At 42.6% G+C, this 26,701-nt stretch overlaps 1 long non-coding RNA gene and 1 pseudogene across 1 annotated transcript; both read right to left on the bottom strand.

Moving 5' to 3' along the window:
- Positions 1-3,144: 3,144 nt before the first annotated feature.
- LOC129627205 (uncharacterized) lies at positions 3,145-13,709 on the bottom strand. The gene is made up of 4 exons (XR_008702477.1): positions 12,817-13,709; positions 8,767-9,445; positions 4,954-5,151; positions 3,145-3,703 (listed from the first exon to the last, which is right to left on the bottom strand). It is a non-coding gene; the product is annotated as an uncharacterized LOC129627205 (long non-coding RNA).
- A 4,653-nt stretch (positions 13,710-18,362) lies between these two features.
- On the bottom strand, positions 18,363-26,615 carry LOC129626882 (nucleolar RNA helicase 2-like; annotated as a pseudogene).
- Positions 26,616-26,701: the final 86 nt, after the last annotated feature.

Below are 26,701 nucleotides of genomic sequence, written 5' to 3'. Positions count from 1 at the left end.
TGGGCGCTCTGTTACTTTTCACTCTGGTGGAAAACTCGGTCGTGGCTCCCCGCTTGGCTTTCCTGTCTTGCTCTTTATAATCCTCTCGCCTTGTGTGTGCCCTGTGTTTACTGACCAGCTTCCATTGAATAAAATAACAGAAGCGTGGGGAGGTGGGGTGGCGGAGATAATCACTTCGGAGATTTTGTTTTAGAAAACTAGATGGCCGGGAATTCCCTGCAGTCCAGTGGTTAGTACTCAGCTCTTTCACTGCCAGGGGCCCTGGGTTGGAACCTTGGTGAGGGAACTAAGAGAACTAAGATCCCACAGCCCTGGTCTGGGCCAGAAAAAATTAGATTGCATGCATTGCTGTCCCTTGCTCCAGTCCTCCCTTTGAGGGAAGCCAGCTGTCAGTTATGACAGCTGCCTTATGGAGAAGCCCGCATGGCAAGGAATTGAGATCAGTCTCTGGTCAATAAACTTGACGATGTGAGGAGCTCAGTTCAACAGGCTGAGGAGCTGAATCTTGTCAACAAACACGGCTTGAGCTTTAAAGCAGATTCTCCCCAGTCAAGGTCTTCAGCCTGCCCCAACATCTTGATGGCTACGCTGCTAGAGACCTTGAGACAGAGGAACCCATCTGGTCACCCCATTCCTGACCCTTAAAAATTGAGATAACAAATATTTAGTGTTTTGAGCAAGGACATTTTGGGATAATATGTTATGCAGCAATAGGAAACTAATACAGTCTTAATAGTAGCAAGATATGGAAGTAACCTAAGTGTCCATCAACAGATGAATGGATAAAAATGCAGAATATGTGTACAATGGAATATTACTCACCCTTTTAAAAGAATGACATTATGGGACTTTCCTGGTGGTCCAGTGGTTAAGAATCCACCTTCTAATTCAGGAGATGCAGTTCAATCTCTGGTGAGGGAACTAAGATCTTACATGTCGACGAGCAACTAAGCCTTGTTCTGCAAGTACTGAGCCCACGTGCTCTAGAGCCCCTGTGCCACAACTAAGACCTGCTGCTGCTGCTAAGTCAAGTCAGTCGTGTCCGACTCTGTGCGGCCCCATAGACTGCAGCCCACCAGGCTCCCCCGTCCCTGGGATTCTCAAGGCAAGAACACTGGAGTGGGTTGCCATTTCCTTCTCCACAACTAAGACCTGACACGGCCAAATAAATAAATAATTTTTTTAATGAAATTTGACCACTGTCAAGAACGTGGATGGACATGGAGGGTATTACACTAAGTGAAGTGAGACAAAGACAAATACTCAAATGTTTCCACTTCTCAATTCAGTTCAGTTGCTCAGTCGTGTCTGACTCTCGGCGACCCCATGAATCGCAGCACACCAGGCTTCCCTGTCCATCACCAACTCCTGGAGTTCACTCAGACTCACGTCCATCGAGTCAGTGATGCCATCCAGCCATCTCATCCTCTGTCGTCCCCTTCTCCTCCTGCCCCCAATCCCTCCCAGCATCAGAGTCTTTTCCAATGAGTCAACTCTTCGCATGAGGTGGCCAAAGTACTGGAGTTTCAGCTTTAGCATCAGTCCTTCCAAAGAAATCCCAGGGCTGATCTTCAGAATGGACTGGTTGGATCTCCTGGCAGTCCAAGGGACTCTTAAGAGTCTTCTCCAACACCACAGTTCAAAAGCATCAATTCTTCGGTGCTCAGCTTTCTTCACAGTCCAACTCTCACATCCATACATGACCACTGGAAAAACCATAGCCTTGACTAGATGAACCTTTGTTGGCAAAGAAATGTCTCTGCTTTTCAATATGCTGTCTAGGTTGGTCATAACTTTCCTTCCAAGGAGTAAGCGTCTTTTAATTTCATGGCTGCAGTCACCATCTGTAGTGATTTTGGAGCCCCAAAAAATAAAGTCTGACACTGTTTCCACTGTTTCCCCATCTATTTCCCATGAAGTGATGGGACCAGATGCCATGATCTTCTGAATGTTTTCTGAATGTTGAGCTTTAAGCCAACTTTTTCACTCTCCACTTTCACTTTCATCAAGAGGCTTTTGAGTTCCTCTTCACTTTCTGCCATAAGGGTGGTGTCATCTGCATATCTGAGGTTATTGATATTTCTCCCAGCAATCTTGATTCCAGCTTGTGCTTCATCCAGCCCAGCGTTTCTCATGATGTACTCTGCATATAAGTTAAATAAGCAGGGTGACAATATACAGCCTTGATGTACTCCTTTTCCTATTTGGAACCAGTCTGTTGTTCCATGTCCAGTTCTAACTGTTGCTTCCTGACCTGCATACAGGTTTCTCAAGAGGCAGGTCAGGTGGTCTGGTATTCCCATCTCTTGAAGAATTTTCCACAGTTTATTGTGATCCACACAGTCAAAGGCTTTGGCATAGTCGATAAAGCAGAAATAGATGTTTTTCTGGAACTCTCTTGCTTTTTCGATGATCCAGCGGATGTTGGCAATTTGATCTCTGGTTCCTCTGCCTTTTCTAAAACCAGCTTGAACATCTGGAAGTTCACGGTTCACGTATTGCTGAAGCCTGGCTTGGAGAATTTTGAGCATTACTTCACTAGCGTGTGCTGCTGCTACTGCTAAGTCACTTCAATCGTGTCCGACTCTGTGCGACCCCATAGACGGCAGCCCACCAGGCTCCCCCCGTCCCCGTGCCTGGGATTCTCCAGGCAAGAACACTGGAGCGGGTTGCCATTTCCTTCTCCAATGCATGAAAGTGAAAAGTGAAAGTGAAGTCGCTCAGTCGTGTCCGACCCTCAGCAACCCCATGGACTGCAGCCTACCAGGCTCCTCCATCCACAGGGTTTTCCAGGCAGGAGTACTGGAGTGGGGCTTCTCTCTGGATCCTAACAAATCCACCTCTTATTGCTTTGTCTCTCAATGAATTTTTGCAGTGAGACATCAGAGCCTGAGTTTCATTAGTTTTGGCCGGGCTTGAGTCCCGGGAGAGAGCTGAAGGACAGGAGGAAAAAGCAGTGGGGAAAGCGTGCCAAGGAATCCCCTTCATAGCCTGCCAGAAAATCTGCTAAATATCTGACCAGTGCTCACAGTTTCATTGGTCTGATCCTTGGCACAGAGAAGAGAAAGGACAGAAGAACCCCTACAATTGTGCGGTAGTTTGAGCATTCTTTGGCATTGCCTTTCTTTGGGATTGGAATGAAAACTGACCTTTTCCAGTCCTGTGGCCACTGCTGAGTTTTCCAAATTTGCTGGCATACTGAGTGCAGCACTTTCACACTATCATCTTTCAGGATTTGAAATAGCTCCACTGGAATTCCACCACCTCCACTAGCTTTGTTCATAATGATGCTTGCTAAGGCCCATTTGACTTCACATTCCAGGATGTCTGGCTCTAGGTCAGTGATCACACCATCATGATTATCTGGGTCATGAAGATCTTTTTTGTACAGTTCTTCTGTGTATCCCTGCCACCTCCTCTTAATATCTACTGCTTCTGTTAGGTCCATACCATTTCTGTCCTTTATCGAGCCCATCTTTGCATGAAATGTTCCCTTGGTATCTCTAATTTTCTTGAAGAGATCTCTAGTCTTTCCCATTCTGTTGTTTTCCTCTATTTCTTTGCATTGGTCGCTGAGGAAGGCTTTCTTATCTCTTCTTGCTATTCTTTGGAACTCTGCATTCAGGTGCTTATATCTTTCCTTTTCTCCTTTGCTTTTCGCTTCTCTTCTTTTCACAGCTATTTGTAAGGCCTCCGGTGGAATCTAAAAAATGAAACAAGGAAATAGATATAACAAAACAGAAACAAACTCTCAGATGTAGAGAATAAGCTAGTAGTTACCAGTGGTGAGAAGGAAGGAGGAGGGGCAAGATAGGGGGAATGGATTAAGAGGTACAAACTACTATGTATAAAATAAACTACAAGGACAGGACAGGAAATATAGCCAATGTTTTATAATAACTTTAAATGGAGTATAACATAAAAATTTAGAATCACTATGTTGTACACCTGAAACTAGTAAATTAACTCTGCCTGAATTTAAAATAAATTTGTAAATTTCTCTTGAGATTTTTTTTATCTTTGCCTCTGCTGTTGTTTAGAAGTGTGCTATTCTGTCTCCATATATTTTGGGAGTCAGTGAACTTTTTTGACGTATGGTAATGGCTACTCAGTATTATAAGATGAGCTAATGTACAATAACAATAAGCAGTTATATTCTTGCCTTCTCTGTTGTAGATTAATTGACCCTAAGTGCGTGGGTTTATTACTGGCTCTTCATTCTGTCCCTTTGATCTATGTGCCTGTGTTTGTGCCCATTTCATACTGTTTATGGTTTTTTGGGGGGCGGGGGTGGCTGGGATGCTTGTCAAAAAGTTTATTTGGACTAACTGTTTTGGCAGAAGCATCTGTACATCAGCCTCCTGGTAAGCCAGTGGTGTTTGTTAGTGCTTTTACCTTGTGCACCCTGGGTTAGGGACGGAGGAGGAAGCAGACAGTCCAGGAGAAAGAGAATGCACCAGTGTGTTCCACACAGCTCATCTAATGGGAGTTGTTAGACCTGTTCTAGCTCTGTCTTCAGCATTATCTGACTGTGAGGGCCTCTGTAGATCTCAGCTGCCACATCAGCAGCTGAGAGGTGAGGACTGATTGATGCTATCATACTGTTTTGATTAATGTAGTTCTGTAGTGTAGTCTGAAGCCTGGAAGCATGCTGCCTCCAGCTCTGTTCTTCTTTCTCAAGATTGCTTTAACTATTCAGGGTCTTTATTGTTTCTCTACAAATTTTAGAATTATTCTAGTTCTGTGAAAAACACCATTGGTGTTTTGATAGGGATTGTGAGAAAGCGTTTTTTTTTTTCTTTGCCACACTGTGAGGCTTGTGGGATCATAGTTCCCCAACTAGGAATTGAATCCAGACCCTGGCAATGAAAGCGCTGAATCCTAACCACTGGACTGCCAGGGAATTCTTGGGATTGCTGTAAAGCTTTTTAAATAAATGAAAACACAACTTACCAAAATTTGTGAGATACAGTGAAAGCCATACTTAAAGGGAAATTTAACACCAGGCTCCTCTGTCCATGGAATTCTCCAGGAAAGAATACTGGAGTGGTAGCCATTCCCTTCTCCAGGGGATCTTCCCAACCCAGGGGTTGAACCTGGGTCTCCTGTATTTCAGGCAGATTCTTTACCATCTCAGCCACCAGGGAAACCCTAATAAAAGAACAGTATGAACAAAATCTATGCCCCACTTTTGACAACCCAGATGAAATGGATTAATTCCTTGAAAGGTATAGTCTGCCAAAGCTTACAGACAGAACAGACTGTATGAATAGGTCTGTGTATATTGAAGAAGATAAATTAATTAATCACCTTTCAGAACAAAGCACCAGCCGCAGATGTGTTCACTGGTAAATTCTGTCAAACATTTAAGGGAAAAATTACACCAATTCTCTACAGTCTGTTTCAGAGAAAACAAACTGAATATGTTCTACCTCATTTTATGAGGTCAACATTACCCTACCACCAAAACCAAAGACATAAGAAAACTGTAATCTGTCTCTTCAACATAGATAGAAAATCTTCAACAAAATATTTGCAAATAGATTCAGTAATATATAAAAAGAATTACACATTGCAACCAAGTAGGATTTATCTCACGGATACAAAGCTATTTCAACATTCAAAATCAATTAATATAGTTCATGGTATCAGTGGGTTAAAAACAAAAAACACATGATCATATCAATAGATACAGAAAAGCATATGATGAAATTCAAGATTCATTCATGACAAAAACTGTCAGTAAACTAGGAACAGAGGAAGGGCTTCCCTGGTGATCCAGTGGTTAAGAATCTGCCTCGCAGTGCAAGGGACACCATTTCAATCCTTGATCCTTTTCAACATGGTACTGGAAACCAAAGAAATAAACTATTTGTTTGCCAATGACATGATTTTCTGTGTAAAAAATCAAAAAATTTCTGTAACTATAATCAATTATAGCCAGGTTGCAGGATACAAAGTTATCATACAAAAGTCTATCAGTTTCTCATATATCAGCAATGATCAACTGCTGCTAAGTCACTTCAGTTGTGTCCGACTCTGTGCGACCCCACAAACGGCAGCCCACCAGGCTCTGCTGTCCCTGGGATTCTCCAGGCAGGAACACTGGAGTGGGTTGCCATTTCCTTCTCCAATGCATGAAAGTGAAAAGTGAAAGTGAAGTCGCTCAGTCGTGTCCGACCCTCAGTGACCCCATGGACTGCAGCCTACCAGGCTCCTCCGTCCATGGGATTTTCCGGCAAGAGTACTGGAGTGGGTTGCCATTGCCTTTTCCAATCAACTGCAACTTGAAGTTAAAAACATAATACTAACATAAGTACCCCCCAAATTAAACACTTAGGTACAAACCTAACAAATTACATATAATATCTATCTGAGTAAAGTTGCAAAAACTCTGGTAAACAAAATCAAAGAAGAACTAAATAAGTGGAGAGATATCTCATGTTCATGGATTAGAAGACAGTATTGTCAAGATGTCAGTTCTTTCCAAATTAATCTGTAGTTTCAATGTGATCCCCATCAAAATCCTGGTAAGTTAGTTTGTGAATGTGGACAAGCTGATTCTAAAGTTTAGAGAGGGAAAGATCCAAGGCAGCCAACACAATATTAAGGAAGAACAAAATTGGTGGACTGATACTGCTCAAATTCAAGAATTACTATAAAGATGCAGTATTCAAGATAAAATCATTTTGGTGAAAGAACTGATCATTGGAACAGAATAGCGATCCCATAAATGCTGCTGCTGCTGCTGCTAAGTCACTTCAGTTGTGTCCGACTCTGTGTGACCCCATAGACGGCAGCCCACCAGGCTCCCCCGTCCCTGGGATTCTCCAGGCAAGAACACTGGAGTGGGTTGCCATTTCCTTCTCCAAGGCATGAAAGTGAAAAGGGAAAGTGTAGTGGCTCAGTCATGTCCGACTCTTGGCAACCCCATGGACTGTAGCCTACCAGGCCCCTCCATCCATGGGATTTTCCAGGCAAAAGTACTGGAGTGGGGTGCCATTGCCTTCTCCAGATCCCATAAATAGACCTCTATAAATAGAGTCAGCTGATCTTTGACAGACAACAGAGAGAGTACAATGGAGGAAAGAGTCTTTTCAACAAATGGTACTTGGACAACTGAACATTCAGATGCAAAAAAAAAAAAAAAATCTAGACACAGACCTTATGTCCTTCACAAAAATGAACTTGAAATGGATCACAGACTGAAGTATATAATGCAATACTATAAAATTCCTGAAGTTAACATGGGAAAAGCCTAGATGGCAATGGGTTTGGCAATGACTTTTTAGATAGGACCCTGAGGGCACCATCCATAAAAGAACTGATAAGCTGGACTTAAGTAAAATTAAAATTTTTCTTCTTTGCAAAAAACACTGTCAAAAGAATGTAAAAACAAGCCACAGGCAGGAGAAATATTTATAAAAGACCCATCTGATAAAGAACTATTATCCAAAATATAAGAACTTTTAAAATTCAACAAGAAAACAAACAACCTAGTTAAAAAAATGAGCTGGAGATCCTAGAAGACCCCTCAACAAAGAAGAAATACTAATAGCAGGTAAGCACATGAGAAGATGCTCCACGTCATGTGTCATCAGGGAGAGGCAAACTAAAAGAGCAGTGAGATGTTGCTACACACCTTTTAGAATGGCCAAAACCCAGAGCCCTGACAGCACCAAATGCCACTGAGGATGTAGAGCAATGGGACTTCTCATTCCTTGCTGGTGGCAATAAAAAATGGTGCAGCCACTTTGGAAGAAGTTTGGCAGTTTCTTACAAAACTGAACATATTCTTCATATATAATCCAGCAGTTTTGCTTCTTGATACTTACCCTGCTGCTGCTAAGTCACTTCAGTCGTGTCCGACTCTGTGCGACCCCATAGACGGCAGCCCACCGGGCTCCCTCGTCCCTGGGATTCTCTAGGCAAGAACACTGGAGTGGGTTGCCGTTTCCTTCTCCAATGCGTGAAAGTGAAACATGAAAGTGAAGTCGCTCAGTCATGTCTGACACTTAGCGACCCCATGGACTGCAGTCTACCAGGCTCCTCCGCCCATGGGATTTTCCAGGCAAGAGTACTGGAGTGGGGTGCCATTGCCTACTCCGTGATACTTACCCAAAGGAGCTGAAAACTTACCTTCACTTGAAACCTACACATTAATATAGTAGCTTTCTTCATGATTGCCAAAACTTGGAAGCAACCAATGTTACTAGGTGCATGGATACATAAACTGTGATGTTTGTAGACAATGGAATACTATTCAGTGCTTTAAAAAAAATGAGCTATGAAATCTTGGAAGAAACTTAAATGCATATTACTGCATATTAGGTGAAAGAAGGTACTCTGAAAAAGGTTACATATGGTTTGACCTTCTGAAAGTCAAAACTATGGAGTCCATAAAAAGATGGGTGGTTGCTCGAAGTAATGGGAGAGGTAGGGAAAAATAAGCAGAGGACTTTAGGGCAGTGAGATTACTCTATAATTCTGTAGTGATGGATTTGTGTCATACATTCATCCAACCTATGGAGTAACAACACCAAGAGTGAACCCTAATATAAACTGTGGACTTGGGTGATTATGATGTTTCAGTGTACATTTATTAATTATGACAAGTTTACCATCTTGTCAAGGGTGTTGATAATGGAGGCAGGCAGTGGGACTATGCAGGGTTAGGGCAGGGAGGTATATGGGAAATCACTCAGTTGTGCACGAACCTAGACGGCTCTTTAAAAAAAAAAAAAAAAGGTTTTGTAAAAACCTTACCAGTGGCTTTCCTTGTCCTCAGCTAAGGTTCCTGCAGTTGACTAGAAGGTTCCACATGGTCTGTTCCCATGCCTGCCTCCTTATCTCCCATGCTCGCCTCTTGGTCTCCTCTCCTCTGTGCTCTTTCACGTATGGTCCATGTGCTTCCTCACTGTCTGTCCAACAGTGTAGATTCAGAGTCAGTTCTGGGTCTGTGCCCTGGCCATTGCTCCTACGTGGACCCCTTTTCTCCCAGTATATTGCAGTTGAGCGTCCTCCCTGCTGGCTCCTTGCAGTGTGTTGCCAGTGCATCCTGATGCTCACCTGTCCTCAGTCAGGCTGATGAGAGCCCATCACCTGTGATTTGGATTACCGCTGGCTGTGCTCTGCTGAGAGCAGCTCCCCAGGGGGAGGTCTGCATGTTTCTGCTGCCCATTCCAACCAGCCCTGGGTTAGAGCATCCTTTCTGGAGTGTCCAAGCAGGCAGAGCTGTGGGTTGAGAGTAGATTCATCCTTCACCATCTACTGTGAGCTGACTGTTCAGGCCCCAAGCTCCACAAGTAAGCACTTGCACCCTAGAGGTGGGCGCTCTCAGGTCACCTCCGGTTTGTTAGAACAGTGATTGGTGTCATGGTGTTAAGTTCAAATTCACTGGGTCCATTCTCCCTCCTCTCATTCAGCAACTGGAGTATTCTTAAATCTAAATAAATAGGAGATAATGAAAACTTAAGATAATACAGATGGAATTTGTTCTTATTCCAGTGTGTAATTTTCTCACTATGAAGGAGATTCTTAGGAACATTGATAACATTTGAAGTTTCAAGTCCGTAACTGGAAAGAATGGACAACCACTGAAATAACATGAACTATGCGTGCTAAAAGTGGAGAGAGGACTCAGGGTTACAAAGGACTCAGAAAGAGAGGATCTGACATAAAGTCATAAATGTCTTAGATATCTAAATTCCTTCTTTTTAAAAAAGATAAAATATTTTGTTAATAATAATTCTACTATAATAATTTATTCATGACTATTACTTTGAAAGTGAAAGTGCTAATCACTCAATCATGTCTGACTCTTTGTGACCCCACAGGCTGTAGCCCGCCAGGCTTCTGTGTCAAAGGGATTCTCCAGGCAGGAATACTGGAATGGGTTGCCATTCCCTTCTTCAGGGGATCTTCCTGACCCAGGGATCAAGCTTGGGTCTCCTGCATTGCAGGCAAATTCTTTAGTATCTGAGACACCAGGGAAGCTAACACATCTATTTTTAGTTTCTTACACACCTTGCACATAAACATACTTTTTAATCACTGCCCTTCCATCCTACATATTATTTACTACTTTCAGTAAAACATTTTTTTCCACTCAGTTTTCAGAAGTACAATTTTAAAGGCTTTAAAATATTAATATTTATCATATTATCAAGACATTTTCTTCTCTGGTCATTTGTCACTGCTTCCAAGACTCTTCTAGAATAAGATCTTCTATCCACATCCTTAGGCAGTTAGCAGAAAGGTCAGAGGTTCTTCCTGAGTCTTTGGGGCCTTAAACATAATCAGCCTAAATTAATCCTCATGCTGCCAAGCTGAACTCAGGTTTGCTCACCTGATGAGCACCAAAGCCAGTCTACCAGGTTGTGGTGAAGAAAAGTACAGAGTTTAGTCATAGGCACCAAGCAAGGAGAACAAGCAGCCGGTGCTGGAAAGACTTGAACACCCCAAGGACTTCCAGGGACATTTTTAAGGCAACAACTGGTGTGAGGGTCTCAGGGTGTGGGACCAGCTCAGGTACATTCTTCTGACTGGTGGTGAGGTCACAGGGTGATGTTTCAGGAATATTAATCATCAGTCTTCTGGTTGCAACTGAAACCACACAGCTGGTCTCACTCAGCTTAATGAAGCTTAGGTTCTTTATGTCTCAACACAGTGGGGATTCGGTCAGAGACAAAGTGAGAGGTTAAGAAGTGGATTTGTTAGTATAGGATTCTTTTGAAGGATATGAGCAGGCAGGCAGAAGAGCTCCACCCCAAGAACTTACTGGGCTACACTTTTATAACCAGAGGAAAAGTGAGGCAGAAGAGAAGGCCAGCTTCCCCCTCATTCTTTGAATAAACTCCAAGCTTACATCACTAGCTCCTCCGAGTCTTAAAAGCAGAAATAAGCAGCAGTTCTGCATAACAGCTGGAGTCTTCGGCACCCCACTTCTGATAATGGAGACAACCATGAAGCAGAAGATTGGGAAAGAAATTGAGGCCCAAGCAATAATATGGACAACTTGGACATTTGACTCAGCAACAGTATCACCCACGGTTTTCTCAAGTGCACATGGAACAGTCTCCAGGATGAGCATCTGTCACAAAACAAGTCTTAAAGTACATTTTAAAAGATAAGAACCATAAAAAGTATCTTTTCTTATCACAAATGAAACTTAAATCATTAACAGAAAAAAATCTGGATAATCCACAAGTGTGTAGAAGTTAATCAATACACTCTTAACCAGTGTGTCAAAAGAGAAATCACAAGGGAAGTTTTCTAATTTCCTAAGAATACAATTTACCGAAACTTATGGGATGCAGTGAAAGCAGTGTAAACAGGGAAATGTATAGCTGTAAATATATACATTAAAAAAGAAAAAGATCTCAAATTAATTACCTAATCTTATAGCATAAGGAACCAGGCAAGGAAGCACAAACTAAACCCAAAGCTAGTAGAAAGAAACAAACAATGAAGATTAGAGTGGAGAAAAACAGGAGAATAAGAAAACAATCAAGAAAATCAGTGTAATCAAATGATGGTTCTTTGAGAGGATCAATGAAACTGACAAACCCTTAGCTATATTGACTAAGAAAAAGACTGCTTTTGTTTCATGAAACTGACAAATGTTTAGCTACATTGACTAAGAAAAAGACTACTTTTTTTTTCATGATTAAAATCAGAAATAAAAGTGGGTATTTAATGACCTACACAGAAATAAGTATTATAAGAGACTGTCATGAACAATTGTACACTAAAAAAGTGAGATAACCTAGATGAAAGGGACAGATTCCTAGAAACACAATCTTCTGAAACTGAATTATGAAGAAATAGAAAATCTGAATAGACCTATAACCAGTAAGATTGAATCAGTAATTAAAAAAAAAAAAAATCTCCCAACAAAGAAAAGCCCCAGATCAAGATGGCTTCACTGGTGAATTTTACCAAGGATTTAGGGAAGAATTAATGCCAGTCCTCTCAAATTTTCCCCAAAAATTAAAGATGAGGGAACACTTTCTAATGGGTGTTATGAAGTCAGCATTACACGATATCCAAGCCTGACAAAGACAGTGCAAGAAGAGGAAACTGCAGACCAACATCCCTCATGGGTATTGAAGTAAAAAATCTCAACAAAATACCAGAAAGCTAAAATCAGCTGCATAGTGAGAGGATTGTACACCATGACCAAGTGGGACATATTCCAGGAATGCAAAGTACGTTCACATGATACCCACATTAATAGGATAAAGAAAAAAATCACATTGTAATCTCAATTGGTGCGGTAAAAGCATTAGACAAATTCACCACCCTTTCATGATTAAAAAACACTCAAAAAAACTAGGAATAAAAGGAAACTTCCTCAATATCATAAAGTCCACGTCTGAAAACCCTACATCTAACATCATTCTCAGTAGTGAAAGACTGAAAGCTTTTCCCATAAGATCAGCAGTAAGATAAGGATGCCCACTTTGTCACTTCCATTTAATGCATTATTGGAAGTTTTAGAAGAATTAGGCAAGATAAGGGGATCAAAGTTACCCAAATTGGAAAGGAAGAAATAAAATTTATCTCTGTTCACAGGTGACCTGACCTTATATGTAGAAAATCCTAAAAATGCCAAAAAACAACTTTTAGAACTAAGAAACTAATTCAGCAAAGGGGCAGGATACAATCATCACACAAAAGTCAGAAGCATTTCTATACACTAACAATGAAGAATTTTTAATGGAAATTATGGAAACCATTTCATTTGCAATAGCATAAAAATAAAAGACTGAACAATATTGAAGACATTGCTGAAAGAAACTAAAAAAGACATACCTAAATGGAAAGACAGCCCATATTCACAGATTGGAAGACCTAACCTTGTTAAGGTGAGAGTATACTGACGTGGCTGCAGATGAGCACGCAGGCAACAGCGCAAGCAGATGGGCCAGGATCTGAAGGCAAGGAAGTGCCTCTGCCGCAGGGCTGTGCTCACACCTGCTCCCGAAGGAGATACATGCCTCCTCCCCACAGGAGAGCCAGCGCTCTGCACCTGGGAAGGGGTGCAGCTGCAGACGGAGTGGCTGCTCCTTTACTGCCCCTGGGTCTCCGGCTGACCACTCCTGTGGCCAGCCCAGCCCAGACAGCCCAGGGAAGGAACTGCACAAAACATAGCTTCAGGGCTTCCCTGGTGGCTCAGTGGTCAAGAATCTGTCTGCCACTGCAGGAGACAGGGGTTTAATCCCTAATCTGGGAATATCTTACATCCCACTAAGCCGATGCGCCACAACTTTTGAGCCTGTGTTCTAGAGCCTGGGAACGGCAGCTACTGAGCCGCACCACAGCTGCTGAAGCCAACATGCCCTAGAGCCTGTGCTCCGCAACAAGAGAAACCAACGGGCTGAGAAGCCTATGCACCGCAACTAGAGAGTAGCCCCCGCTCTCTGCAACTGGAGAAAGCCTGCAAGGAAGACCCAGCACAGCCAAAAATAATAAATAAAATTATATTAAAAAAATAGTTCCAGCTTAACCAAGTTGACAGGGAACACAGCCACCACACATATGGAATATTTATAACCCAAGAAAAAAAGTCTGTTGACAAGTCAGGAGGCTGCAAATGCTTCACATAAGGCCACTGGACTGTGTTCTAGCTTTGATTGTAACTGACATCTCCTTCCAGTTGTCTAAGAAATTCAACATGCAGAGTTGAGGACACTTATCATGTTGGTCTGCACAGAGTCTCTTTTTACCCATTCAAACTGTAATTTTATGCTTCAAGAGACATCAGAAAGATTTATGAAATATATTTTAGATTATTTCCAAATTCATAAAATTTTTTGATAGTGCTAACTTGTATGCATATGTATCTGATTATTTTAGATACATCTGAACTTACAGTGAATTCACTTTTTCCTTTTTTTTTTCCACCTTAATCTAGAGTAGTTTTTTTCACATGCTGCTTTTCTTTTTTTCTTTTTTTAATTTAATTTAATTTTATTTTTTAACTTTACAATATTGTATTGGTTTTGCCATATATCAACATGAATCCGCGCCAGGTATACACGTGTTCCCCATCCTGAACCCTCCTCCCTCCTCCCTCCCCATACCATCCCTCTGGGTCGCCCCAGTGCACCAGCCCCAAGCATCCAGTATCGTGCATCGAACCTGGACTGGTGACTCGTTTCATATATGATATTATATATGTTTCAATGCCATTCTCCCAAATCATCCCACCCTCTCCCACAGAGTCCAAAAGACTGTTCTATACATCAGTGTCTCTTTTGCTGTCTCGTATACAGGGTTATTGTTACCATCTTTCTAAATTCCATATATATATGCGTTAGTATACTGTATTGGTGTTTTTCTTTCTGGCTTACTTCACTCTGTATAATAGGCTCCAGTTTCACCCACCTGATTAGAACTGATTCAAATGTATTCTTTTTAATGGCTGAGTAATACTCCATTGTGTATATGTACCACAGCTTTCTTATCCATTCATCTGCTGAAGGACATCTAGGTTGCTTCCATGTCCTGGCTATTATAAACAGTGCTGCGATGAACATTGGGGTACACGTGTCTCTTTCCCTTCTGGTTTCCTCAGTGTGTATGCCCAGCAGTGGGATTGCTGGATCATAAGGCAGTTCTATTTCCAGTTTTTTAAGACGTCTCCACACTGTTCTCCATAGTGGCTGTACTAGTTTGCATTCCCACCAACAGTGTAAGAGGGTTCCCTTTTCTCCACACTCTCTCCAGCATTTATTGCTTGTAGACTTTTGGATCGCAGCCATTCTGACTGGCGTGAAATGGTACCTCATAGTGGTTTTGATTTGCATTTCTCTGATAATGAGTGATGTTGAGCATCTTTTCATATGTTTGTTAGCCATCTGTATGTCTTCTTTGGAGAAATGTCTATTTAGTTCTTTGGCCCATTTTTTGATTGGGTCATTTATTTTTCTGGAATTGAGCTGTAGGAGTTGCTTGTATATTTTTGAGATTAGTTGTTTGTCAGTTGCTTCATTTGCTATTATTTTCTCCCATTCTGAAGGCTGTCTTTTCACCTTGCTTATAGTGTCCTTTGTTGTGCAGAAGCTTTTAAGTTGAATTAGGTCCCATTTGTTTATTTTTGCTTTTATTTCCAATATTCTGGGAGGTGGGTCATAGAGGATCCTGCTGTGATGTATGTCGGAGAGTGTTTTGCCTATGTTCTCCTCTAGGAGTTTTATAGTTTCTGGTCTTACGTTTAGATCTTTAATCCATTTTGAGTTTATTTTTGTGTATGGTGTTAGAAAGTGTTCTAGTTTCATTCTTTTACAAGTGGTTGACCAGTTTTCCCAGCACCACTTGTTACACATACTGCTTTTCAAAACTAAATGCATCAGGCTTCCCTGATGATCCAGGGGTTAAAAATCTACCTGCCAATGTAGGGGACATGGGTTTAATCCCTGGTACAGGACCCACATGCCAAGGGGCAAGTAATCCAGGGCACCACAACTATTGAGCCTGTACACTCTAGAGCCCATGCTTTGCAATGAGAGAAGCCACCACAGTGAGAAACCAGTGCACAACAGCTACATAGCAGCCCCTGCTCACCACAACTAGACAAAGTCTGTGTGCAACAATGAGGACTTAGCACAGCCAAATAAATAAGTAAAATTGTTAAAAAAAAATACATCTTCTGATGGTTGAAATAGGTGTTTCAATTGCCATCTCCCTGTTGTTGCCATTTATAAAACACTTGAAATTTTTTTAAACATTTTTGACAGTTTCAAACTGAAAGCCCGTAAAAGGAAAAATTGAAAAAAAAAAACAACAACTATGAAATGGACTGAGAAGCTCACTGGGTATATGCTATGGAAACATGTCTAGGTAACATGATTCTGCAGGTTCTCTGCTTCTTTTGCTGTCTTTACGCTATTTTACAACTCATTAATTTGTAAAAAACAAAAAACTGGTAATGATCCATGATTTTTGTCCACAGAAATACAAATCAATTGTGTCCAGTAGTTTGCTATGGATTATTCCCTGTGGTGGGATTCCCAGGTGACTCAGCGGTAGAGAATCTGCCTGTACAGGCAGGAGACACAGGAGATGTGGGTTCGATCCCTGGGTAGGGAAGATTCCCTGGAGAAGGAAATGGTAACCCACTCCAGTATTCTTGCCTGGGAAATCCCATGGATGGAGGAGCATCTACAGTCCACAGGGTCTCAAATAGTTGTATATGACTGAGCACACACATGTGCATTCTCTGTGTGTAGTTCCATTTTGCTTCAATTTATAAATGAATGGCAATATTCTTCCAGTTTTCATTTGAGCCAACTGTAATTTCTTTTTGATTCTTCCATTAATAAGTTAAAATCTTTGACAATCATTTTATCTTTCTCCATGTCTTGATTGTATCTTTTTTAAAAGTCACCTTTTACCAACAGCAAGAGTGAACCAAGAACTTCCAGATGTCCAAGCTGGGTTTAGAAAAGAAAGAGGAACTAGAAATCAAATTGCCAACACTTGCTAGATTATAGAGAAAGCAAGGGAGTTTCAAAAAATCATCTATCTCTGTTTCATTGACTGCACTAAAGCCTTAGACTGTGTGGATCATGACAAACTGTGGAGAGCTCTAAGAGAAACGGGAACACCAGGCCATCTTACTCATCTCCTGAGAAACCTGTGTGCAGGTCAAGAAGCAACAGTTAGAACCCTGTGTGCAACAACTGATTGGTTCAAGATGGGGAAAGGAGTACAACAGGGCTGTCTGCTGTCGCCCTGTTTGTTTAACCTATATGCTGAGCACATCATGAAAAATGCTGGTCTAGATGAGTTACAAGCTGGAATCAAGATAGGTGAGAGAAACAACAACCACCTCAGATATGCGGATGATAACCACTCTAATGGCAGAAAATGAAGAGGAACTAAAGAGCCTTGATGAGGGTGAAGGAGGAGAGTGAAAGAGCCGACTTAAGACTAAATATTAAAAAAACTAAGATCATGGCATCCAGCCCCCATACTTCATGGCAAATAGAAGGGGAAAAGGTGGAAGTAGTGACAGATTTTCTCTTCTTGGGCTCCAAAATCACTGCAGACGGTGACTGCAGCCATGAAATCAGATGATTGCTTCTTGGCAGGAAAGTGATGACAAACGTAGACAGTGTGTTGAAAAGTGGAGACATCACTCTGCTGACAAAGGTCCACATAGTCAAGGCTGTGGTCTTCCCAGTGGTCATGTATGGTTGTGAGAGCTGGACTGTAAAGAAGCCAGAACACCAAAGAATTGATGCCTTTGAACTGTGATGCTGGAGAAGACTCTTGAAAGTCCCTTGGACAGCAAGGAGATCAAACCAGTCAATCTTAAGGGCGATCAACCCTGAATATTCACTGGATGGACTGATGCTGAAGCTGAAACTCCAGTATTTTGGTCATCTGATGTGCACGGATGACTCATTGGAAAAGTCCCTGATGCTGGGAAAGGTCAAGGGCAGAAGGAGAAGAGGGCATCAGAGGATGAAATGGCTGGATGGCATCACCGATTCAAAGAACATGAACTTGGGCAAACTCCAGTAGATGGTGAGATACAGGGAGACCTGGCCTGCTGCAGTCCATGAAGTTGCAAATTGGTGGACATGACTGGGAAAACTGAGCAACAGCGAAGAGTGAGTGATAGTCACTCAGTTGCGTCCAACTCTTTGTGACCCCATGGACTCTAGGCTGCCAGGTTCCTTCCTATGTGCATGGAATTCTTCAGGCAAGAATACTGAATTGGGTTAGCATTTCTTTTTCCAGGGGATCTTCCAAACCCAGGGATTGACACATAGGTCTGCATTGCAGGCAGATTCTTTACCATCTGAGCCACCAGGAAGCCTACTAAGAGACATTCTACTTATAAAAGACAGATCAACTAAAAAAGTATCAGCAGATACATGCTTGACTTTATCTTATAATCTATAGACAATATATTAGAATATGTAATGAATCCATACACTTTTTCCAAAGGACCCAAGATAGAAGTAGCAATAAAGTTATAACTGACAGTCACCACAGATTAAATAATTTAGATGAAGCTTACCTCTCTCGAAGAGATGGACTCTGGGCAAGTGGTTAGGAAGGAAATAACAGTGTGCTTTTAACTTTGTATGAAAAACAATGTTCAGTCCTATGTTGCCGAACATAGTTGTTTTTGCCAAATAAATCCTTTATTTCAAATTTCTGTTGGAATGCTTTATTAAAACTCTGCTTCTGGCCTTTGTTTTGGAATCTGTTACTTTTGTTGCCACCTCCTGATTGCTGTCCTCTGAAGCTTTTACTTCTTTCCCACTGTCCTCTGACACCTCGGTTGTTCTCACACTGTCCCCTGAAGCCTCAATTGCCTTCCCCCTGTTGCAACATCGCTCTCATGGCCCTTCTAGCTCTGGTTGCTCTGTGGCCACAGAAAGGTTCCAATCGCTGTGAATCATTCCACTTTTCCTGTTCTTCTGTTACTGATACAGTAGGGATATCAAAGCAAACACCCTGCTTTCCTTTGAGAAAGACCATTCCCTTCACTTTGGAATCAGTATCCTCACCCAGTTGCTCTTTAAGTTCTTTCCAAGCATAACTAATGTTTGGCGTTTCAGTTGAGCATCGCAGATCATGGTCACAAAGCCCGCATTTGAGTTGATCAAGGAGCGCTGATCTATTGATGTGGCACCGGAGAATTGGGCCAGGGCTCCTGCCAAGGCTTCCACAGCTCCCTTCTCCTCAATTAGCTTCTCAGCTGACTGCTTGAATTGACCAATTGCAGTGGGAGGCACAGAATCCAAGAGCCTGATGGCACCTTTGCTAGAAGCTTTTTTATTATCTCTGCTGCAGAAGGAATACCTATTCGCTTAAATTTAATTCCACTTTTTGCTCCACTTGGGCTAACTCCATTTCTTCTGAGGGATTCCTGCCCGCAGTAGTACATATAATGGTCATCTGAGTTAAATTCACCCATTCCAGTTCATTTTAGTTCGCCGATTCCTAGAATGTCGACATTCACTCTTGCCATCTCTTGTTTGACTACTTCCAATTTGCCTTGATTCATGGACCTGACATTCCAGGTTCCTATGCAATATTGGTTTTTACAGCATCGGACCTTGCTTTTATCACCAGTCACATCCACAGCTGGGTATTCTTTTTGCTTTGGCTCCATCCCTTCATTCTTTCTGGAGTTATTTCTCCACTGATCTCCAGTAGCATATTGGGCACCTACTGACCTGGGGAGTTCCTCTATCAGTATGCTATCATTTTGCCTTTTCATACTGTTCATGGGGTTCTCAAGGCAAGAATACTGAAGTGGTTTGCCATTCCCTTCTCCAGTGGACCACATTCTGTCAGATCTCTCCACCATGACCCACCTGAATCCCTCAGAAGAAATGGAGTAGCCATGATGGTCAACAAAAGTGTCCAAAATGCAGTACTTGGATGCAAGCTCAAAAACGACAGAATGATCTCTGTTCGTATCCAAGGCAAACCATTCAATATCACAGTAATCCAAGTCTATGCCCCAACCAGTAATGCTGAAGAAGCTGAAGTTGAACGGTTCTATGAAGACCTACAAGACCTTTTAGAACTAACACCCAAAAAAGATGTCCTTTTCATTATAGGGGACTGGAATGCAAAAGTAGGAAGTCAAGAAACACCTGGAGTAACAGGCAAATTTGGCCTTGGAATACACAATGAAGCAGTGCAAAGACTAATAGAGTTTTGCCAAGAAAATGCACTGGTCATAACAAACACCCTCTTCCAACAACACAAGAGAAGACTCTATACATGGACATCACCAGATGGTCAACACTGAAATCAGATTGATTATATTCTTTGCAGCCAAAGATGGAGAAGCTCTATACAGTCAGCAAAAACAAGACCAGGAGCTGACTGTGGCTCAGATCATGAGCTCCTTATTGCCAAATTCAGACTGAAATTGAAGAAAGTAGGGAAAACCACTAGACCATTCAGGTATGACCTAAATCAAATCCCTTATGATTATACAGTGGAAGTGAGAAATAGATTTAAGGGCCTAGATCTGATAGATAGAGTGCCTGATGAACTATGGACTGAGGTTCGTGATATTGTACAGGAGACAAGGATCAAGACCATCCCCATGGAAAAGAAATGCAAAAAAGCAAAATGGCTGTCTGGGGAGGCCTTACAAATAGCTATAAAAAGAAGAGAAGTGAAAAGCAAAGGAGAAAAGGGAAGATATAAGCATCTGAATGCAGAGTTCCAAAGAATAGCAAGAAGAGATAAGAAAGCCTTCTTCAGGGATCAATGCAAAGAAATAGAGGAAAACAACAGAATGGGAAAGACTAGAGATCTCTTCAAGAAAATTAGAGATACCAAGGGAACATTTCATGCAAAGATGGGCTCAATAAAGGACAGAAATGTTAGGGACCTAAAAGAAACAGAAGATATTAAGAAGAGGTGGCAAGAATACATGGAAGAACTGTACAAAAAAGATCTTCATGACCCAGATAATCATGATGGTGTGATCACTCACCTAGAGCCAGACATCTTGGAATGTGAAGTCAAGTGGGCCTTAGGAAGCATCACTATGAACAAAGCTAGTGGAGGTGATGAAATTCCAGTTGAGCTATTTGAATTCCTAAAAGATAATGCTGTGAAAGTGTTGCACTTAATATGTCAGCAAATTTGGAAAACTCAGCAGTGGCCACAGGACTGGAAAAGGTCAGTTTTCATTCCAACCCCAAAGAAAGGCAATGCCAAAGAAACTTCAAACTACTGCACAACTGCACTCATTTCACACGCTAGGAAAGTAATGCTCAAAATTCTCCAAGCCAGGCTTCAACAGTACATGAACCATGAACTTCCAGATGTTCAAGCTGTATTTAGAAAAGGCAGAGGAACCAGAGATCAAATTGCCAACATCCGCTGGATCATCGAAAAAGCAAGAGAGTTCCAGAAAAAACATCTATTTCTGCTTTCTTGACTATGCCAAAGCCTTTGACTGTATGGATCACAATAAACTGTGGAAAATTCTTCAAGAGATGGGAATACCAGACCACCTGATCTGCATCTTGAGAAATCTGTATGCAGGTCAGGAAGCAACAGTTAGAACTGGATATGGAACAACAGACTGGTTCCAAATAGGAAAAGGAGTACGTCAAGGCGGTATATTGTCACCCTGCTTATTTAACTTCTATGCAGAGTACATCATGAGAAACGCTGGGCTGAAAGAAGCACAAGCTGGAATCAAGATTGCCAGGAGAAATTTCAATAACCTCAGATATGCAGATGACACCACCCTCATGGCAGAAAGTGAAGAGGAACTCAGAAGCCTCTTGATGAAAGTGAAAGTGGAGAGTGAAAAAGCTGGTTTAAAGCTCAACATTCAGAAAACAAAGATCATGGCATCTGGTCCCATCACTTCATGGGAAATAGATGGGGAAACAGTGGAAACAGTGTCAGACTTTATTTTTCTGGGCTCCAAAATCACTACAGATGGTGACTGCAGCCATGAAATTAAAAGATGCTTACTCCTTGGAAGGAAAGTTATGACCAACCTGGATAGCATATTCAAAAGCAGAGACATTACTTTGCCAACAAAGGTCCGTCTAGTCAAGGCTATGGTTTTTCCTGTGGTCATGTATGGATGTGAGAGTTGGACTGTGAAGAAGGCTGAGCGCCGAAGAATTGATGCTTTTGAACTGTGGTGTTGGAGAAGACTCTTGAGAGTCCCTTGGACTGCAAGGAGATCCAGCCAGCCCATTCTGAAGGAGATCAGCCCTGGGATTTCTTTGGAAGGACTGATGCTAAAGCTGAAACTCCAGTACTTTGGCCACCTCATGTGAAGAGTTGACTCATTGGAAAAGACTCTGATGCTGGGAGGGATTGGGGGCAGGAGGAGAAGGGGATGACAGAGGATGAGATGGCTGGATGGCATCACTGACTCAATGGACGTGAGTCTGAGTGAACTCCAGGAGTTGGTGATGGACAGGGAGGCCTGGCGTGCTGCGATTTATGGGGTTGCAGAGTCGGACACGACTGAGCGACTGAACTGAACTGAACTGAACTGGGCTAACTGGTATTCTTCCTTGTGCTGATAAAAGCAGATTCAATCCCTGGTCTTTCCAGCTCTGTTCACCCAGAATGGTGAATTTAGGACTCCACATCCTTTGGTGGAGAACTTTGAACAACCAGATCAACCTCAGGGATGTCTAACCTATGTGCAGCAACATTGGTTGCAACCAGAACTCCAACATCATCATTTCTAAAACCTTTCAGGGTGATTTCCCCTTCCTTCTATGCAATGTCTCCGTGTAAAGACTGGGCATCCTGCTTTAAGGCCACATTCTGTGACAACTGTGTTTCTTCCTTCATTTCACAAAATGTGATAGTGCGCCCTTGATAACCACTGTACACTCAGCTCACGTCCCCAGTAACTGCTGCCCTCTCAGTCCAGTGGCACTTGATAGCCAGAGGCTCTACAGTTATTGCTCTTTTCTGTGTCTTTTTACCAATCGAGACTGCCTATTCATATGTAGGTTTCATGTATTTCTTAGCAACATTATACACCCAATGAGGGCAAGTTGCAGAAAAGACCAATGTTGGGGGATTTCTTCTGAATCTTTCTTGTATGCTACATATAAAATCTCTTCCACTTGATCAGCAAAGCCCATGTCCAACATCTGGTCAACTTCAGGACATCATGCCTAAGTGTGTTGAGAAGCTTTGCTTATATTCCATATGGTGAGTTTCAGCAAGAGCTCATGGGACTACAAGTGCAGTCCAGTTGTATTTATGCATTTCTTCCACTCCCATAGAGCACTCAGGCCCTGCACTGGGCCCTGAGGAGGAGGGAGGAGACCCACAACAGTAGGTACAGAAAGCACTGCACTGCAGAACAGAGGTCCCAGAGAGGTGGGTGCAGGGCAGTGGGACGACCTGGGGACATCACAGATCTTGGAGAACAGGTAGGACTTGGTCAGAGAAAGCATTTGTGTAGAAGCACCAAGTAGGGGAGCATAACGCATCCAGGGGTGAATGGGGGGCAGTGGAAGGAAGGTTGGTGTCTTCTCCACATGGGCTGCTGTAAAAAAAATGAAATACCAGAGACTGGGTGGCAACAAAAATGTATTTCTCACATTTTTAAGGCCTGGGAAGTCCAGGGTCATGGCACCAGCAGATTCAGGGTCCGGTGAGGGCCCTTTCCCGGGTTGCAGAAGGCCTATTGTGTGCTCATGGCATGGTCTCTGGGGCCTCTGTTACAAAACAGTGCTGCTTTTATCACAAGGCTCTGCAGTCACCCCCCAAATGCTACCCACTAATACCATCACCTCGGGTATGAGGTTTCAACACAGGAATTTTAGGGGGACTCTACATTCAGCCCACAACAGTTGGGGACCTGGACAGGCTCCCCCGCCAGCCTGAATGAAGTCCTCGTTGAAGGACGGCACATGGCAGGTCCTGCCAACAGGAGGCTGTTTTTCTTCGGGAAGATGCTGCCCTGTCCTTAGGGGTGGGGTAGGAGAGTGCCTCACTGCCCGCATGGCTCAGCTGCTGCCTCTGTGTACACTGTGTTACCCAGAATCCAGGGACAAAGGGCTCTGCCCCTCAGGGCCAGTGGAACTGGACAAAGTGGAAAAAAATTCTCATTTGCTCCTTGATGCATCATCTTCAGTTTATCTGGGACATTTTTCCAAAGAAGACACACAGATGGCCAACAGGCACATGAAAAGAGGCCCAGTATTTCTAATCATGAGAGAAATGCAAATCAAAACCACAATGAGATACCACCTCACACCTGTCAGAATGGTTGTCATTAAAAAAATAATAATAACGAATGCCAAGTGTTGGTGAGGATGTGGAGAAAAGAGAACCCTTGTGCACCGGTGGTAGGAATGTAAACCCATGCGGCCACTGTGGAAAACAATATGGAGGATCCTCAAAAAGCTAAACAGAGCTACTGTTTGGTCTAGCAATTCCACTCCTGGGCATGTATCCCAAAAGGAACCAAAACAGTAATTGGGAAAAAAAAACATGCACCCCAGTATTCATTGTAGCACTGCTTATAATAGCTCAGAAATGGAAGCAACCTAAGTGTCCATCAGCAGATGAATGGATAAGGACAATGTGGTGTGTATATACGATTGATATTGCTGCTGCTGCTGCTAAGTCACTTCAGTCGTGTCCGACTCTATGTGACCCCATAGACGGCAGCCCACCAGGCTCCCCCGTCCCTAGGATTCTCCAGGCAAGAACACTGGAGTGGGTTGCCATTTCCTTCTCCAATGCGTGAAAGTGAAAAGTGAAAGTGAAGTCGCTCAGTCGTGTCCGACTTGTAGCAACCCCACGGACTGCAGCCTACCAGGCTCCTCCGTCTGTGGGATTTTCCAGGCAAGAGTACTGGAGTGGGGTGCCATTGCCTTCTCCAATGATTGATATTACTCAGCTATAAAAAAAGAATTGAATCTTGCCATTTGCAATAACATGGATGGACTTGGAGGGTATTATGCTAAGTGAAATAAGTCAGAGAAAGACAAATACTGTATGATATCATTTAAATGACGCTAAAAAATAAAACAAACTAGTGAATATAACAAGAAACAGACTTACAGATGTAGAGAACAAAACTGTGGTTACCAGTGGGAACCGGAGTGACAGAGGGGCAACGTAGGGAGAATGGAGGAGTATGAGGCATGAACTATTAGGTATACAATAAACCAGCTAAAAGTTCCCTGACCCACAAATATAGCCAGTACTTTATAGTAACTATGAATAGAGCATAACCTCTTAACAATTGTGAATCACTATGCTATACGCCTGAAACTGATATAATATGGTAAATCAACTGTGCCTTCCCCAAAAGTTGATATACCTACGGCACCTTCATATCTAGTTATTAATATATAGAGGGCACAAGATGTAAAAGTAAAATATTATTACTATTTAAACAGGTTTATCAACAACATGAATTAATCTTTCCTTGGTGGATAAATGTCTGATTTCTTTAATAACAGCTACTAATTAAGCAACCCAATAGTTTGACGTGACATTAACTTTGTTCTGGTCTTCCCTCATTGCTCAGTTGGTAAAGAATCCACCTGCAATGCAGGAGACCCCAGTTCAATATCTGGGTCGGGAAGATCTGCTGGAGAAAGGATAGGCTACCCACTCCAGTATTCTTGGGCTTCCCTTGTGGCTCAGCTGGTAAAGAATCTGCCTGCAATGCAGGAGACCTGGGTTCAATCCCTGGGTTGGCAAGATCCCTTGGAGAAGGGAAAGGCCACCTACTCCAGTATTCTGGCCTGGAGAATTCCATGGACTGTATAGTCCATGGGGTCGCAAAGAGTCGGACTTTCACTTTTTTTCTAACCTTGTTCTAAAAGAATCATTAAGGTGTAAAGTTAATAGTGTAGAAAGCACCTGGACCCCACAGTCAAAGCCTGTTTCATGGAACTGTCTGTCCTTTATTCATAAGAAGTTGAGTTTATGTAGGATCATCCACAGCCTGGAAATCTGACGTTGAGAACAAGTGAGCAGAGTGTTTCTTGAAAATTCTCCAATCTGGCATCTTTTCTTCTCACTTACAAATTCATTCTGAGCAAAAATTCACATTTGGCAGTGTTTTGATGTGGAACTCCTTCCAGATATTTTGCATTTTGACAGCAAGCTCCAGAGTTAAACTGCGGCTAGGCTGATTGGGCAAATTTAGGTCCTGAGACGGAGCCATTGTTATAAATGTGCAGAGACAGTTACTCAGTGAGTCACCGAGGACAGGCTGTACCTGGTTCTGAAGCTTTCTTCTCTGTGACTGTCCGTAATTTTTACTTCTTTGCCTGCCTTTACTGTATCCTTTTTTAATTTTCAGGAGTCTTGTAAGAAACAGTCATTGAACTTCATTCCTGAGTCAAATGTGGCTTTGCTGTAATGATGCCAAAAGTCTTAAGGAGCAACATGAAGCCAATTGAATCATTATTCCCCAGTGCTTCAGCCCTTTTCAAGGTTCAGAGGGAAGAGACTTCATCCATTTAACATACACGTTGCTGAGCTTGAGTTTGGCCCTCTGGTTGTGCAAAAATTCAGAATGTATCTGATACAGTAGAAATAGGTTTCAGGGATCTTTTACTGGAAGCCCTTTTTGAAATAATCACAGCAGATAGCTTATAGAAATCGTTAGCACAGATGCTATATGTTCTATAATATTACAATATAATCTTCCAACTAAGGGAAGACTGTTTTCATTTTTGTGAGATTATGTGTTCAGGGTTCACAGCAATTCAGGCCAGCAGATCACACACTCTGCCTGTGAAATCCCACTGAAGACAGAGTGGCCGTGCCGGAAGCACAGCCCTCGGAGGAACAGACAGGAAGTTGGAGACTCTGAATTTTATGAGCCGGAAATGTCACTGAATTGGATGTTTCCAGTAAAGACTGATATTCTGTTGGGTGGAGCAGGACCCCTGCTTAGCTGCTCCCAGGTGGTTCTGGAGCAAACACTGCGGAAGGCTGTCCATTCCTCAAAGACAGCTCTCCACCCTTGCAGGAATTGGCCCTGCATTTCAGCCCCCATGCCAGGAGACCCCACAAAGGTAAGGCAGCTGGATCAGCTGCTTGTCTTTCATGAACGAAGGAGCTGGACCAGTGTCCTTCTCCAGCCCTCCCATGTCCGGGGCTGCAGAGACGTGCCTGTGAAATGGACCAGCACTGCCCTGCGGAGCTCCTGAGAGGGGAGACCACTGCACATGAGCCA

The sequence above is a fragment of the Bubalus kerabau genome, chromosome 14 (genome assembly GCF_029407905.1).
Source record: "Bubalus kerabau isolate K-KA32 ecotype Philippines breed swamp buffalo chromosome 14, PCC_UOA_SB_1v2, whole genome shotgun sequence".
NCBI classification, from domain to species: Eukaryota; Metazoa; Chordata; class Mammalia; order Artiodactyla; family Bovidae; genus Bubalus; species Bubalus kerabau.
This window is presented reverse-complemented; position numbering and strand designations above follow the sequence as displayed.